Below are 12520 nucleotides of genomic sequence, written 5' to 3'. Positions count from 1 at the left end.
CAGGACCTTAGAAATTCTCTGATGAGATCCAAATCCTTAGGTTTCCAGGTAAAGGAATGACCATTAAAGTAAAAAGCTTATCCAGAGACATACAGCTGATTAGACACACTTTCCTTGGCTGTTAAAGGAAATGATCATATTTTGACACATTTTCACTGCATTCATATCAAAAAAGATGAAGTAAGTGCTGCCAATCATAGTATGCCCTTCTGCACAATCCCCTATCTTTATTTCCTCTTTGAATATCACATCTTCCTCTTTGTTCAAGAGCTTCCCCTCGTCTGCTGTTACCTCCTTTTTCGAAACCAGACCTGGCCTTCCTCTTTGTGGCTATTCTCTCTGCCTCTCCCCACTCCTGAGCCATTTAATAGTATGGAGTCTGAAACACATCATAAAAGGAATCAAGAATGTCTATTGCTTCCGTCACTTTGTAATTTTTGTTAAAGGTTTTACATCTTGACAGGACATTTCAAGTATCCCTACTAAAGCGTCTCCATCAACATGTCTAGTGTTGCAATAAAGATGAGTCATCAAAAAATCCAGGAAGACTAGATAAGAAATTTTACATTTTGACTTCTGACTGCACCATTATCAGATATATCAGCCATCCATCTGTATTGATACCTCTCCACTCTCTCAGCCACCATTGTCTGTTGTTCTGGAACCACCACAGGGCCCAGCTGGGAGTGGGCTCCAGCCAACGTCACACAGGCACACTCTGCTCACAGCGTTCTGCAGATCACCCCATGTTCCCCCTCTCTTTCTCTTACTGCCTTCAGGGCTTTCCCACTGCTGAGGATGGGGGAGCCCTCAAAGAACCAAGCATGCCCAACTCAGAAGTGGGAAATGGAAGTGACTAGAAAATTATTTATCTGCCTCCCTCCCCACTGCACAGGTCCAGAAATACAGTTGAATGACTCTTTGGGGAATAGGTCTCCTGGACTAGGTGATCTGGCTGGCCTGTTTAGACATCCTCTTATCTGGTCTCTCCCTGTTTCACTGCCATGGTATCGCTCACTTTTTCCCTGTGGATTTGCACTCTCTAACAAGAGCACTGATGAAGCCTGCTTTATAGGTAACCCTGGCTAAGGGAAGATGCTTTGGTATGTCAACTTAACATTCCAGTTGAAACTCATATGACATTGGTCAATACGTTAAAATGTAAGATGTAGCATTTGCCAATAATGTGATTCCATCCAGTCCATCCAGGAGAAGGGGAAAACAGAGAACAAGGTGGTTGGATGGCATTACCGACACAATGGGCATGAGTTTGAGCAAACTCTGGGAGATGGTGAAGGACAGGGAAGTCTGGCGTGCTGCAGTCCACGGGGCTGCAAAGGATCGGACACTATGGAGTGAATGAATAACAACAACAATCCAATCCACCTAATGTATTTAAATAAATTTTAAGACCAACTCAATGGTGGATCAAATGGTAAAGAGTCCACCTGCAATGCAAGAGACATGGTTCCATCCCTGGGTTGAGAAGATCCCCTGGAGGAGGGCATGGCAACCCACTCCAGTATACTTTCCTGGAGAATTCCATGGATAGAGGAGCCTGGTGGGCTACAATCCATGGGATCACAAATAGTTGGGCATTACTGGAAGACTAAGCATACAGCAATCAAATATTGGGGTGTTAATGATTTCCCCTCACTCAGTCTTAAAGGATTTCTACTTTATATTTAAACTTTATTTTCTTTTGTTTAAGAAGGTATGTATGAAAAAATAACATTAAAATGCATTATATCATTTAACTCTGTGGGAGAAGGCGAGGGTGGGATGTTGCGAAAGAACAGCATGTATATTACCTATAGTGAAACAGATCACCAGCCCAGGTGGGATGCATGAGACAAGTGCTCGGGCCTGGTGCACGGGGAAGACCCAGAGGAATCGGGTGGAGAGGGAGGTGGGAGGGGGGATCGGGATGGGGAATACATGTAACTCCATGGCTGATTCATGTCAATGTATGACAAAACCCACTGCAATGTTGTGAAGTAATTAGCCTCCAACTAATAAAAATAAATGAAAAAAAAATAAAATGAAATTCATTATAAATGTAGATCCCCTGTTTTCCATGTAACTCAAAGAGCTGAGTTCATTTGTGATAAAGCAAGACATTGATAGGTGCTAAATTAAGAAATAAATGAGTGTGTGACCAAATAGCTTCAGGAAATTTTGAGCTAATCAATTTTTTTCCTTATTGAGCAAGTTCTCATAGCTTGATATGTCAAGCTATAAGATTATTGATTGGTATATGTTAGCATATCAATGTATTACATACTGGGGATCCAATGGTGGACAAAAATGGAAACAATGCTTGTCCTCATGTAGATTTCAGTTCATTCAAGGGAGATGACCATTTATCAAATGATGATGTAAATAAATGTAAACTTGCAAACATGAGAAGTGCATGAGAATTTGTAATAAAATTCCAATGTGAATATCTAAGGAGGGTAATGTACTATTTGTAATCACAATTTGATCACTGATCCCTTTTCAGAGAAAGATTTTGTGGCAGGAGGGAGGGAGGGTAGGGAGATGAAATACTGTACTAGAAATGAGTTAAGTGTATAGCTGAGCTTGAGAAACGGTGTTGAGACATTGTTAAGAAACAGTGTTCAAAGAACTGTCTTTAAACAAGAATCTTAATCTTTCTGTCTCCTCATCCGAAAATGAGGAGTTTGAACTCATGATATTCAGTGACTTTTCGAGTTATGTATTTTATAATTAAATAACTCCAACTAAAATATTTAGAAATCTGAGTACATGGTTTGTGATTTCTTCAGGACCCACTGCTATCCTTTCTCTCTTTGCAGCTAATCTAATTGCTAATTATTCCCTTCATTTGAGTGATACTATGGGGCATGGAAACCATAGAATCTACATTAGGAGATTTTGCCACTTACTGCCAGGAAGGCAGTTAAAGATGCTGCATTCTTTTACCTAGGATATGACAAATCTGACAAAAGGCAAACAAAAGGCATCATTCTCTTTGCACAAAGAATTAGGTTCAATGTCACTAAAATATTTGGGATAGAGAATTACTTCACATTTTCTTCAGTGACTACTATAGACAATAATTGTGTTGAATTTTGTATAGAAAAACTTCTACTAGGAGTTCAAATAACCTCAAAATAATAAAATGATTTTTTTTAAATCAATGAAAATTAACATAGATTTCTTCTTTAAATGCCATTTTCCAGCGAATCTCTATTAAAAAAAACAGATGTCTGTTTCCCATTTGTCTCCTCCTTAAAATAGCTTTACTGAGTGCCATATATGTCTAATTCTTCTTGGGTAATATGGATTTAATAAGACATATGTCCTTACATGCAGTACTTAGACAGCCCTGCTACAATTTGCTGTTATAAGTCACACACATCTGGTGCTATTTTGACCTGGCAATTACATATAGTTCCTTCCTTAATTTCTTGGGGAAAAGATAATGTGACAAATTGGGACTATGTTCAAATTAGCTTTTAAGTTTCTCCCAGTTGGGAGGACAGAGCAAGAACTTCTATACCATTTCCTTCTTAGAGCTACATAATACTTCCTCACCCATTTTCCCTTGTCAAGAAATGTCATTTTAAATGCCCAAAAGTCAAGTTTAATGGTAGCATGCTGACATTGGCTCAATAAACCATTCTACAAACTGAGGCAAATATATTTCTCCCTGAATATTACATATCAGAGTGTCTATTACTTAGCCCTGTCTCTATGACATGCAAACTATGGAACTTTGGAGCACTGATTCCATTGCTACTAGTTTCTCTGTATATTTTTATATGAAAATTAAATTAGGTAGTCTTCATACATCACAAAGTTACTTTAAGAATCAAATGAAACAATATATGTGGAAGTGTTTTTTATGTGGAAGTGCTTTGAAGTATAAAAATTATTTTACAAATAAAAGATACTATTTGTTGATCGCTAAAGATTCACCTTGTTAAGCTAAATGTATTGAAATCAACGAGACCTTATTAGACACTATGGAAGATATGAAATGTGTATAATATTTCATATTATATTTTTCAATTATAAATGGTGAACTTAAAACACTTCAACCAATTAAGAATATACAACTACAGATTAAATATTATATATGGCAAGCAAGAAGTAAAATAGCTGCTTAAAGAAGAAAATAATCAGTGTAAGCTAGAATAATAAGATATATTAAATAGTAATTGAGTAATCGGAGAAAATTTGAGTAATTTTCTCCGAAAATTTTCCCCGAAAAAAGCAAAAGACCAAGACAGAGAAAATGTTCAGAGAGGCTAGAGTAAGCTCAAGAAACTGAAATAACAGAAAGAATGAACTACTGCTCAGGTGGTGAATTCAGATACTTTAAAAAATAAAATAAAATTATCTCATTCTGGTCTTTTGTACAAATTTGAATCCCTGCATTCTTCTATCCAAAAGGAATATGTGGAGAAATTTAGGACCAACAAATCATCAAGAACACTTTCTTCTCATATTCCTAACACCTCTTATCTTTTGTAATTCTTCTTCCACCAAAGCAGTGTGGGCCATTTTTGGCAGCCTGTCACCATGCAACCTTTTACCACACTAATTAATGTGTCTATAGCTAGAAAAGCAATGACAAAAACAATAAGCTGATGTTTCAAATTTAATCTCTGACAGCCGCTTTCCCAAATACAACCTGTGAAATTTATAAATCAAAGAGGAAAATCTGTTCACGTTTTCAAATCAAGGACAATGTGTTGACTCTGCTTTACCTGATTCACACAGCACCATATCATTGGTCAGGGCGGCTCTGGTATTAGAGAGAAGGAAGCAAGGCTCCACAGAGAAGGGAAACATAGAGTGGATGTTTCGTCATGGTAATGTTTGGCTTTATCATGTAACTGGGGGCAATCATAAAATCATGTTTTGTTTACAAAATTAGTTATGGTTATCTCAGAAACCTAGAAAGAATATACAAGTGGCATGTTGGGATCCCTTGATAATGTACTCTTGCGTATGCTTTTTTTCCAGTGGAGGAAAGCTCATACATGCTGCTATTCCTCTGTCAAGGGAGCTCAGTGATTCCCAGGAGGCAGTCTCAGCACTGCAGGACAAGTCACAGAATAGTTTTGTGATACTACTGACTCATTTTTGCTCGACCCTGTTTCCCTACTGGTTTCAAGCTACAGCTAAGTTACTTACTGAGCAAAAACTTTATCTTAAACCAATTTCACCTTTATAATCCTTTTGGCCCAGCACCCTTGATATGTTTATTTAACAAAATTTATACAGTACCCTTGATGTTAGAGTGCTTTTTTTGAGTTCCCAAAAAGCACTCTAACATGACCGACATATCCTGCTTGGTCCTGAAAATTATTTATCAAGGTCACTGTGCAACTTGCACACAGATAAATATTACTTAACCCTATGACAAGGCATCTTGTTTTGTTTGCCACCTCCTTACCTTCTAAAAGCACTGCATTTTGTTTCAAGACTCCCTTTTTCTGACAGCACTGTTGGGAAGAGCTACCAAGTCCTTCTCCATGGACATCATGCCATTTCAGGTTTTGGCGTGGAACAGTAGGGATAGGAGATGGGAGGAGGCAGGACCTAGTAGCCATCAGCTCCATCTTCCTCCTTAGAGTAAACAGTACTATACTCAATGAGTGAGTAGAATAACTCCTTACCGAAAAACGATTCTGCCTTTGAATACAGTAAAGATTTTGCCTTTGAAGCCCTGCTATTAAAATATTGAATCTTCTCTAAATCCAATTTACTCTTCTAAGTAACAGCCCCTTGGAAGAGCACTGCTATAAGAAAGGAATTATTATTCAAGCTTTATAAGGTATTTGCCTGAACTGGAAAAAAAAAAAAGGTTGAATCTTAGTCAAGCTATGAGCATGATAGCAATTTCACTCTTTCGTGTCTTTGCACATGATATTTTCTTTGCCTAGAAATACCACTTCTCTCTGGTTAAACCCAGCTTAAATGTAACCTTCTGGGAGAAGTTTCCCCTGACCTCTCTAAGGTAAAAAATAATGCTCCTTCTTCTGCTCTTTCATGACATATCCTCATTGAACACTCTTGCATTAGAACACTGATCATTTGTTATAATGGTCATCTCAACTCAGCTCTAAACTCCTTGAAAACAAAGACATCTTTATATTTGTTTCCTCAGTGCCAGGCTAACAGTAGAGACTCAGTACTTGTTTGTGAAATAAGCATTGTCATAGTCACATGACGTAAGTGGCTAAAATTAAACAGACAAGGGACAAGAACCCATAATCATTTGTCCATGTACCTCTTGACTGCCCCAGCTGTGAAAAGGTAAGAGTAACCACCACTGTTTATACTAGTCATGTTGATAATATCAATTCTGGATAAAATGGATGTCAAGGGCAGCCTTAAAATGAAAAGGTATCCATTCATTCAGAAAGGCATTCAGTACACACTTACTGATTAATCACTATATGCCATGAAAGGCAAGATAAATGGCACAGTTTCTTCTCTCAAGGAGACAAGAAAATAAATCGTCACCATGCAGGGTATTAACTGTTGGGCATTCGGATAAGAAAGGCACCTAATCTACACTGGGAAGTCAAGTAAGGTTTCTCTAGGGGGGTTATGCCCAGTGTCCTTGAAAGACCAGTGGGACTTGAATGTGAAGAAAGTATAGGAAGCAATAAAAGTAAATGGAAAAGCCATGTGAATGTTTAGTGCTGGGAAAGAGGCTAGCATGTTTGTGGACTAAAAACAGTTTGGTAGGGCTAGAGGTATGGCCTGGGGGGTAAAGAAAGAATAGGGAAAAGGGGACCTCTAGCTGGTTACAAGCTAGTGAGGGGACTGTATGAATGCATATCAATGAGTATCAGGTCTTTAAAGGTTTAAATTCATGGGTTCCTGTGGCATACTCCAGTCAAGTTCCTATAGGACAGTGCTGCCCAAATCATTGAGTCTGGGATGCCCAATCAAATTTGTCACACTTTGGGATTTTTTTTTTTTTTTGAAAGTGTAAAACAGTTAAGTGAAAGTGGAAGTGTCAATCTTTCAGTCATGTCCGACTCTTTGCAACACCATGGACTGTAGCCCGCCAGGCTCCTCTATACATGGGATTTTCCAGGCAAGAATACTGGGTTGCCATTCCCTTCTCCAAGGGATCTTCCTGACCCAGGGATTGAATCCAGGTCTCTGGCATTGCAGGCAAATTATTTACCATCTGAGCACCAGGGAAGCCCATAAGAGGCCCATAAATAAGTTCCAGTGGTTGAAATTTTGGAAATCCTAGCACAAAACCATATTTGGCATTTTTTAATGTATCATAAAATAAGGCAAATTAAGTGCATGTGTTTAAATCAAGTGAATCTAAACATATGAAGCATCTGCTAACTCACTGCAGTCGTGTCTGACTCTGTGTGACCCCATAGACGGCAGCCCACCAGGCTCCCTGTCCCTGGGATTCTCCAGGCAAGAACACTGGAGTGGGTTGCCATTTCCTTCTCCAATGCATAAAAGTGAAAAGTGAAACTGAAGTCGCTCAGTCATGCCCGACTCAGTGATCCCATGGTCTGCAGCCTACCAGGCTCCTCCGTCCATGGGATTTTCCAGGCAGAAGTACTGGAGTGGGGTGCCATTGCCTTCTCCATCTGAAGCGTCATCCTAGTGCAAAACTCTCTGCTTGGCCTCATGTAGTGTACAGAGATAACCCAAGCACAGATCCAGATCCCAAGAAATTTCAGTGTATAAGAGCTGATAGATCTCTTCTCTTCTGAATATCTCTTCATTTTAAATGCAAAATGTTTATCAATTGAATAGGTGCTCCCAAACCCCATGTCAAGTAGTAAATACTTTAAGGTCTTCTGAAAACACAACAATGAACAGTGGTGAACCAGGGCTTTCCTGTGACTTAGTCAGTAAAGAATCTGCCTGCAATGTGTGGGAGACCGGGATTTGATCCCTGGGTTGGGTAGATCCCCTGGAGGAGGGCATGGCAATCTACTCCAGTATTCTTGCCTGGAGAATCCCCATGGAAAGAGGAGCCTGGTGGGCTGAAATCCATGGGGTCGCAAAGAGCTGGGCACGACCGAGAGACTAAGCACAGGATTAAGATCTCCTGACCTGTTCGTTCTGATGAACATCTTTCAGGAATCTTCTTGGCTGGAAAAAACAAAAGCAAGGTCAACAGGTCTATTATCTGTTAGTACATTAAGACTACTGGGGGGAAAAATGAAGGAGAGGGAGAGGAAAACATTTGTTTTAAAGATTTCTGACTGAAAGTCCTAGATTGATAAACATATAAAAATATCTTGCAGGGGAAAATGTTGTACATGTCTAGATCTCAGGATATTTCCAAAATATTAATTGTCTCTACACATCTGAGACCAGTGGGCATCATTTCTACTATTGGGGAAGAAAGGTGCCATCTTGCCTAGGGCTATGCAGCTTGTCATGGTGTGAACCAGGACTAAAATAGGATTCTTGGCTCTCTGGATTTCTGATATCCAATTCAGCAGACTTCAACTTTCCACTAGATACTCTGCAAGTTAAGCAGTTCTCATGTCAGCTTGTGCCAACTGCTTAAATACCCTGTCAAATCTTCAAGTGTTATAAGTGTCAAGTGCCTAGAAATCTAGTATGTCCTAAGGACTAGTTCCTACCTTGCTGTACTATTTGAATTTAGGTAATGGTGAGAGTTCAAAAAGCCATCACCTCTGTAATTACTACATATTAAAATTCTAATGCTAATACCTTACTGAAAGAAGACGTAACTGGATGAATATGAGAAGTCCCAACTATTTCCTTAGATAGGAACACCACATTTCTAATGCTTATATGATGAATCATTATGTACAAATATCAATACAATTTGTTTTTAAAAAGGTGAAAGAATCAAATAAATTGGAAGAGAGTATGCATGTATGCATATCTGTGCTTAAGCTAGGCAGAATTGTTCTACATATGCAATATATCTAATTCATTTCATATGAAATTGACTGGCTGTTTGACATCAAATAATTATAATACATAAAAACCCTTGGATTTAGTATTTTGGTCAATTCAGTTCAATCACTCAGTTGTGTCTGACTCTTTGCAACCGCAAGGACTGCAGCACGACAGGATTCCCTGTCCATCACCAACTCCCGGAGCTTGCTCAGACCCATCGAGTCAGTGATGCCATCCAACCATCTCATTTTCTGTCGTCCCCTCTCCTCCTGCCTCCAATCTTCCCCAGCATTAGGGTCTTTTCCAATGAGTCAGCTCTTAGCATTGGGTGGTCAAAGTATTGGAGTTTCAGCTTCAGCATCAGGGCTTCCAATGAATATTCAGGACCGATTTCCTTTAAGATTGACTGGTTGGATCTCTTGCAGTCCAAGGGACTCTCAGGAGTCTTCTCCAACACCACAGTTCAAAAGCATCAGTTCTTTGGTGCTCAGTTTTCTTTATAGTCCAACTCTTACATCCATACATGACTACTGGAAAAACCATAGCTTTGACTAGATGCACCTTTGTTGGCAAAGTAATGTCTCTGCTTTTTAGTATGCTGTCTAGGTTGGTCATAGCTTTTATTCCACGGAGCAAATGTCTTTTAATTTCATGGCTGCAATCACCATCTACAGTGATTTTGGACCCCTCAAAATAAAGTCTTTCACTGTTTACATTGTTTCCCCATCTATTTGCCATGAAGTGATGGGACTGGATGCCATGATCTTAGTTTTCTGAATGTTGTTATAAGCCATTTTTTTCACTTGCCTCTTTCACTTTCATCAAGAGGTTCTTTAGTTCCTCTTTGCTTTCTGCCATGAGTGGTGTCATCTGCATATCTGAGATTATTGATATTTCTCCCAGCAATCTTGATTCCAGCTTGTGCTTCATCCAGCCCAGCATTTCTCATGATGTACTCTGCATACAAGTTAAATAAGCAGGGTGACAATATGCATCCTTGATATTCTCTTTTCCCAATTTGGAATCAGTCTGTTGTTCCATGCCCGGTTCTAACTGTTGCTTCTTGATCTGCATACAGATCTCCCACGAGGCGGGCCAGGTGCTCTAGTATTCCCATCTCTTTAATAATTTTCCACAGTTTGTTGTGATCTACACAGAGTTGGACACGACTGGCATGACTTGGCGGCAGCAGCACACAGTGAGAGGCTTTGAGATAATCAATAAAGCAGAAATAAATATTTTTCTGGAATTCTCTTGCTTTTGATGATCCAGCAGATGTTGGAAATTTGATGTCTGGTTCCTCTGCCTTTTTAAAATCCAGCTTGAACATCTGGAAGTTCACGGTTCATGTACTGTTGAAGCCTGGCTTGTAGAATTTTGAGCATTACTCTGCTAGTGTGTGAGATGAGTATAATTGTGTGATAGTTTGAACATTCTCTGACATTGCCCTTCTTTGAGATTGGAAAAAAACTGACCTTTTCCAGTCCTGTGACCACTGCTGTTTTCCAAATTTGCTGACATATTGAGTGCAGCACTTTCACAGCATCATCTTTTAGGATTTGAAATAACTCAACTGGAGTTCCACCACCTCCACTAGCTTTGTTCATAGTGATGCTTTCTAAGGCCCACCTGACTTCACATTCCAGGATGTCTGGCTCTAGGTGAGTGATCACACCATTGTGGATATCTGGGTCATGAATATCTTTTTTGTTCAGTTCTGTGTATTCTTGCCACCTCTTCTTAATATCTTCTGTTTCTGTTATGTCCATACCATTTCTGTCCATTATTGTGCCCCTCTTTGCCTGAAATATTCCCGTGGTATTACTAATTTTCTTGAATTGATCTCTAGTCTCTCCCATTCTATTTTTTTCCTCTATTTCTTAGGATTGATCCCTGAGGAAGGCTTTCTTATCTCTCTGTGCTAGTCTTTGGAACTCTGCATTCAAATGGTTATATCTTTCCTTTTCTCCTTTGGCTTTCACTTCTCTTCCTTTCACAGCTATTTGTAAGGCCTCCCTCGATAACCATTTTACTTCTTTACATTTCTTTTTCTTGGGGATGGTCTTGATCACTGCTTCCTGTACAATGTCTTGAACCTCTGTCCATAGATCTTCAGGCACTCTGTGTATCAGATCTAATCCCTTGAATTTATTTCTCACTTCCAATGTATAATCATAAAGGATTTGATTTAGGTCATACTTGAATGGTCTAGTGGTTTTCCCTACTTTCTTCAATTTAAGTCTGAATTTGGCAATAAGGAGTTCATGATCTGAGCCACAGTCAGCTCCAAGTCTTGTTTTTGGTGACTGTATAGAGCTTCTCCATGTTTGGATGCAAAGATTATAATCAATCTGATTTCGGTGTTGGCCATCTGGCGATGTCCATGTGTAGTCTTCTCTTGTTGTTGGAAGAGGGTGTTTGCTATGACCAGTGCATTCTCTTGGCAAAACTCTGTTTCCCTTTGCCCTGCTTCATTCTGTACTCCAAGGCCAAATTTGCCTGTTACTCCAGGTGTTTCCTGACTTCCTACTTTTGCATTCCAGTCCCCTATGATGAAAAGGACATCTTTTTAGGGTGTTAGTTCTAGAAGGTCTTATAGATCTTCATAGAACCATTCAACTTCAGCTTCTTCAGCATTACTTGTCAGGGCATAGACTTGGATTGCTGTGATACTGAATGGTTTGCCTTGGAAACGAACAGAGATCATTCTGTGGTTTTTGAGATTGCATCCAAGTACTGCATTTCAGACTCTTTTGTAGACTGTGAGGGCTACCCCATTTCTTCTAAGGGATTCTTGCCCACAGTAGTAGATATAATGGTCATCTGAGTAAAATTCTCCCATTCTAGTCCATTTTAGTTCACTGATTCCTAAAATGTCAATGTTCACTCTTGCCATCTCCTGTTTGACCACTTTTAATTTACCTTGTTTCATGAACCTAACATTCCAGGTTCCTATGCAATATTGCTCTTTACAGCATCAGACTTTATTTCCATCACCAGTCACATCCACAACTGGGCATTGTTTTTGCTTTGCTCCATCTCTTCATTTTTTCTTGAGTTATTTCTCCACTTTTCTCCAGTTCATATTGGGCACCTCCCGACCTGGGGAGTTCATCTTTTAGTGTCATATCTTTTTGCCTTTTCATACTGTTTATGGGGTTCTCAAGTCAAAAATATTGAAGTGGCTTGCTATTCCCTTCTCCAGTGGACCACATTCTGTCAGAACTCTCCACCATGACCCATCTGTTTTGGGTGGTGCTACACAGTATAGCTCATAGTTTCATTGAGTTAGACTAGGCTGTGGCCCATGTGATCAGTTTGATTAGTTTTTCTGTGAGCATGGTTTTCATTCTCTCTGCCCTCTGAGGGAAAAGGATAAAGGTTTATGGAAGCTTCCTGATGGGAGTGACTGACTGTGGGGGAAGCTGGGTCTTGTTCTGATGGCCATGCTCAGTAAATCTTTAATCCAGTTTTCTATTGATGGGTGTGGCTGTGTTCACTCCCTATTCTTTGACCTGAGACCAAACTATGGTAGAGGTAATGAAGATAATGGCGACCTCCTTCGAAAAGCCCTGGGCACACACTGCCACACTGCACTCAGTGACCCCAGCCC

Source organism: Cervus canadensis, chromosome 15 (genome assembly GCF_019320065.1).
Source record: "Cervus canadensis isolate Bull #8, Minnesota chromosome 15, ASM1932006v1, whole genome shotgun sequence".
Lineage (NCBI taxonomy): Eukaryota > Metazoa > Chordata > Mammalia > Artiodactyla > Cervidae > Cervus > Cervus canadensis.
Note: the sequence above shows the minus strand (reverse complement) of the source record.